The following is a 6782-nucleotide window of genomic DNA, read 5'->3' on the forward strand; positions in this document are numbered from 1 at the left end:
TTAACCTACTCATAGCCGGACTATATCTGGTCTATAGTTAACCTACTCATAGCTGGACTATATCGGGTCTATAGTTAACCTACTCATAGCTGGACTATATCGGGTCTATATCGGGTCTATAGTTAACCTACTCATAGCTGGACTATATCGGGTCTATAGTTAACCCCACTCATAGCTGGACTATATCGGGTCTACAGTTAACCTACTCATAGCCGGACTATATCGGGTCTATAGTTAACCTACTCATAGCGGGTCTATATAGGGTCAATAGTTAACCTACTCATAGCGGGTCTATATCGGGTCTATAGTTAACCTACTCATAGCCGGACTATATCGGGTCTATTGTTTACCTACTCATAGCGGGTCTATATCGGGTCTATAGTTAACCTACTCATAGCCGGACTATATCGGGTCTATAGTTAACCTACTCATAGCGGGTCTATATCGGGTCTATAGTTAACCTACTCATAGCGGGTCTATATCGGGTCTATAGTTAACCTACTCATAGCCGGACTATATCGGGTCTATAGTTAACCTACTCATAGCGGGTCTATATCGGGTCTATAGTTAACCTACTTATAGCTGGACTATATCGGGTCTATAGTTAACCTACTCATAGCCGGACTATATCGGGTCAATAGTTAACCTACTCATAGCGGGTCTATAGTTAACCTACTCATAGCCGGACTATATCGGGTCTACAGTTAACCTACTCATAGCTGGACTATATCGGGTCTATAGTTAACCTACTCATAGCCGGACTATATCGGGTCTACAGTTAACCTACTCATAGCTGGACTATATCGGGTCTATAGTTAACCTACTCATAGCCGGACTATATCGGGTCTATAGTTAACCTACTCATAGCTGGACTATATCGGGTCTATAGTTAACCTACTCATAGCTGGACTATATCGGGTATATAGTTAACCTACTCATAGCCGGACTATATCTGGTCTATAGTTAACCTACTCATAGCGGGTCTATATCGGGTCTATAGTTAACCTACTCATAGCCGGACTATATCTGGTCTATAGTTAACCTACTCATAGCTGGACTATATCGGGTCTATAGTTAACCTACTCATAGCTGGACTATATCGGGTCTATATCGGGTCTATAGTTAACCTACTCATAGCTGGACTATATCGGGTCTATAGTTAACCTACTCATAGCTGGACTATATCGGGTCTACAGTTAACCTACTCATAGCCGGACTATATCGGGTCTATAGTTAACCTACTCATAGCGGGTCTATATAGGGTCAATAGTTAACCTACTCATAGCCGGACTATATCGGGTCTATAGTTAACCTACTCATAGCGGGTCTATATCGGGTCTATAGTTAACCTACTCATAGCGGGTCTATATCGGGTCTATAGTTAACCTACTCATAGCCGGACTATATCGGGTCTATAGTTAACCTACTCATAGCGGGTCTATATCGGGTCTATAGTTAACCTACTCATAGCCGGACTATATCGGGTCTATAGTTAACCTACTCATAGCGGGTCTATATCGGGTCTATAGTTAACCTACTCATAGCGGGTCTATATCGGGTCTATAGTTAACCTACTCATAGCCGGACTATATCGGGTCTATAGTTAACCTACTCATAGCGGGTCTATATCGGGTCTATAGTTAACCTACTCATAGCGGGTCTATATCGGGTCTATAGTTAACCTACTCATAGCCGGACTATATCGGGTCTATAGTTAACCTACTCATAGCGGGTCTATATCGGGTCTATAGTTAACCTACTCATAGCGGGTCTATATCGGGTCTATAGTTAACCTACTCATAGCCGGACTATATCGGGTCTATAGTTAACCTACTCATAGCGGGTCTATATCGGGTCTATAGTTAACCTACTCATAGCGGGTCTATATCGGGTCTATAGTTAACCAACTCATAGCCGGACTATATCGGGTCTATAGTTAACCTACTCATAGCAGGACTATATAAGGTCTATAGTTAACCTACTCATAGCGGGACTATATCAGGTCTATAGTTAATCTAGATGGAGAAATGACGGCTTTTGCTTGCTGGGAGGTCTTGCCTGGATGGTGAGGTTGCGCGTGCGGATGGGGAAGCAGGCCAGCTTCTCGTCGTTGCAGCAGCCGGAGCAGCGCAGCAATGGGACGCAGCTGGGACTGTACATGTGCTCCACGCCTCCGGGATACTCCTGATCCACCTCCACCATCCTCTCCGTGGAGTGACACAGACTGCGGCTCCAGGCCTCCGGGAACAGCATCACTGCAACACAAACATCACCACTCACTGCAACTGTTCACTGCAACTGCTCACTACAACTGCTCACACCAACAACTGCTCACTATAACTGCTCACTACAACTGCTCACTACAACAACTGCTCACTACAACTACAACTGCTCACTACAACTGCTCACTACAACAACTGCTCACTACAACTACAACTGCTCACTACAACTGAACACTACAGTTGCTCACTACAACTGCTCACTACAACTGAACACTACAACTGCTCACTACAACTGAACACAACAACTGCTCACTACAACTGAACACAACAACTGCTCACTACAACTGAACACTACAACTACTCACTACAACTGAACACTACACCTGCTCACTACAACTGCTCACTACAACTGAACACAACAACTGCTCACTACAACTGAACACAACAACTGCTCACTACAACTGAACACAACAACTGCTCACTACAACTGAACACAACAACTGCTCACTACAACTGCTCACTACAACTGAACACTACAACTGCTCACTACAACTGAACACAACAACTGCTCACTACAACTGAACACTACAACTCCTCACTACAAATGAACACTACAACTGCTCACTACAAATGAACACTACAACTGCTCACTACAACTGAACACTACAACTGCTCACTACAACTGAACACTACAACAACTGCTCACTACAACTGAACACTACAACAACTGAACACTACAACTGCTCACTACAACTGCTCACTACAACAACTGCTCAGTTCTGCTCACTACAACTGCTCACTACAACTGCTCACTACAACTGAACACAACAACTGAACACTACAACTGAACACAACAACTGCTCACTACAACTGAACACTACAACAACTGCTCACTACAACTGAACACTACAACAACTGCTCACTACAACTGAACACTACAACTGCTCACTACAACTGAACACTACAACAACTGCTCACTACAACTGAACACTACAACTGCTCACTACAACTGAACACTACATCAACTGAACACTACAACTGCTCACTACAACTGCTCACTACAACAACTGCTCAGTTCTGCTCACTACAACTGCTCACTACAACTGAACACAACAACTGAACACTACAACTGAACACAACAACTGCTCACTACAACTGAACACAACAACTGCTCACTACAACTGCTCACTACAACTGAACACTACAACTCCTCACTACAACTGAACACTACAACTGCTCACTACAAATGAACACTACAACTGCTCACTACAACTGAACACTACAACTGCTCACTACAACTGAACACTACAACAACTGCTCACTACAACTGAACACTACAACAACTGCTCACTACAACTGGACACTACAACTGCTCACTACAACAACAACTGAACACTACAACTGCTCACTACAACAACTGCTCAGTTCTGCTCACTACAACTGCTCACTACAACTGAACACTACAACTGAACACTACAGTTGCTCACTACAACTGCTCACTACAACTGAACACTACAACTGAACACTACAACTGCTCACTACAACTGCTCACTACAACTGAACACTACAACTGAACACTACAACTGAACACTACAACTGCTCACTACAACTGAACACTACAACTGCTCACTACAACTGAACACTACAACTACACACTACAACTGAACACTACAGTTGCTCACTACAACTGAACACTACAACTGCTCACTAAAACTGAACACTACAGTTGCTCACTAAAACTGCTCACTACAACTGAACACAACAACTGCTCACTACAACTGAACACTACAACTGCTCAGTACAACTGAACACAAACACTGCTCACTACAACTGAACACTACAACTGCTCACTACAAATGAACACTACAACTGCTCACTACAACTGAAAACTACAACTGAACACTACAACTGAATACTACAGTTGCTTACTAAAACTGCTCACTACAACTGCTCACTACAACTGAACACAACAACTGCTCACTACAACTGAACACTACAACTCCTCACTACAACTAAACACCACAACTGCTCACTACAACTGAACACTACAACTGCTCACTACAACTGAACACTACAACTGCTCACTACAACTGCTCACTACAACTGCTCACTACAACTGAACACTACAACTGAACACTACAACAACTGCTCACTACAACTGCTCACTACAACTGAACACTACAACTGCTCACTACAACTGCTCACTACAACTGAACACTACAACTGAACACTACAACAACTGCTCACTACAACTGAACACTACAACTGCTCACTACAACTGAACACTACAACTGAACACTACAACAACTGCTCACTACAACTGAACACTACAACTGAACACTACAACAACTGCTCACTACAACTGAACACTACACATGCTCACTACAACTGAACACTACAACTGAACACTACAACTGCTCACTACAACTGAACACTACAACTGCTCACTACAACTGCTCACTACAACTGAACACTACAACTGAACACTACAACTGCTCACTACAACTGAACACTACAACTGAACACTACAACTGCTCATTACAACTGCTCACTACAACTGAACACTACAGTTGCTCACTACAACTGAACACTACAACTGCTCACTACAACTGAACACAACAACTGCTCACTACAACTGCTCACTACAACTGCTCACTACAACTGAACACTACAACAACTGCTCACTACAACTGAACACTACAACTGCTCACTACAACTAAACACTACAACAACTGCTCACTACAAATGAACACTACAACTGCTCACTACAACTGAACACTACAACTGCTCACTACAACTGCTCACTACAACTGCTCACTACAACTGAACACTACAACTGAACACTACAACAACTGCTCACTACAACTGCTCACTACAACTGAACACTACAACTGCTCACTACAACTGCTCACTACAACTGAACACTACAACTGAACACTACAACAACTGCTCACTACAACTGAACACTACAACTGAACACTACAACAACTGCTCACTACAACTGAACACTACACATGCTCACTACAACTGAACACTACAACTGAACACTACAACTGCTCACTACAACTGAACACTACAACAACTGCTCACTACAACTGAACACTACAACTGAACAATACAACTGCTCACTACAACTGAACACTACAACTGAACACTACAACTGCTCACTACAACTGCTCACTACAACTGAACACTACAGTTGCTCACTACAACTGAACACTACAACTGCTCACTACAACTGAACACAACAACTGCTCACTACAACTGAACACTACAACTGCTCACTACAACTGCTCACTACAACTGAACACTACAACAACTGCTCACTACAACTGAACACTACAACTGCTCACTACAACTGAACACTACAACTGCTCACTACAACTTACTCACTACAACTGAACACTACAACTAAACACTACAACTGAACACTACAACTGCTCACTACAACTGCTCACTACAACTGCTCACTACAACTGAACACTACAACAACTGCTCACTACAACTGAACACTACAGTTGCTCACTACAACTGAACACTACAACTGCCCACTACAACTGAACACTACAGTTGCTCACTACAACTGAACACTACAACAACTGCTCACAACAACTGCTCACTACAACTGAACAATACAGTTGCTCACTACAACTGAACACTACAACAACTGCTCACTACAACTGCTCACTACAACTGAACACTACAACTGAACACTACAACTGCTCACTACAACTGCTCAATATAACTGCTCACTACAACTGAACACTACAACTGCTCACTACAACTGAATACTACAACTGAACACTACAACTGCTCACTGAACACTACAACTCACTGAACTCACTGAACACTCACTGAACACTACAACAACTGCTCACTACAACTGAACACTACAGTTGCTCACTACAACTGAACACTACAACAACTGCTCACTACAACTGCTCACTACAACTGAACACTACAACTGCTCACTGCAACTGCTCACTACAACTGAAAACTACAACTGCTCACTACAACAACTGAACACTACAACTGCTCACTACAACTGCTCACTACAACTGAACACTACAACTGCTCACTACAACTGAACACTACAACTGTTCACTACAACTGAACACTACAACAACTGCTCACTACAACTGAACACTACAACTGCACACTACAACTGCTCACTACAACTGAACACTACAACAACTGAACACTACAACTGCTCACTACAACTTCTCACTACAACTGAACACTACAACTGCTCACAACAACTGAAAACTACAACAACTGCTCGCTACAACTGAACACTACAGTTGCTCACTACAACTGCACACTACAACTGCTCACTACAACTGAACACTACAACAACTGAACACTACAACTGAACACTACAACTGCTCACTACAACTGCTCACTACAACTGAACACTACAACTGCTCACAACAACTGAAAACTACAACAACTGCTCGCTACAACTGAACACTACAGTTGCTCACTACAACTGAACACTACAACAACTGCTCACTACAACTGAACACTACAACTGCTCACTACAACTGAACACTACAACTG

This window comes from Leuciscus leuciscus (genome assembly GCF_965113295.1).
Source record: "Leuciscus leuciscus genome assembly, contig: HAP1_SCAFFOLD_323, whole genome shotgun sequence".
In the NCBI taxonomy this organism is placed as follows: Eukaryota; Metazoa; Chordata; class Actinopteri; order Cypriniformes; family Leuciscidae; genus Leuciscus; species Leuciscus leuciscus.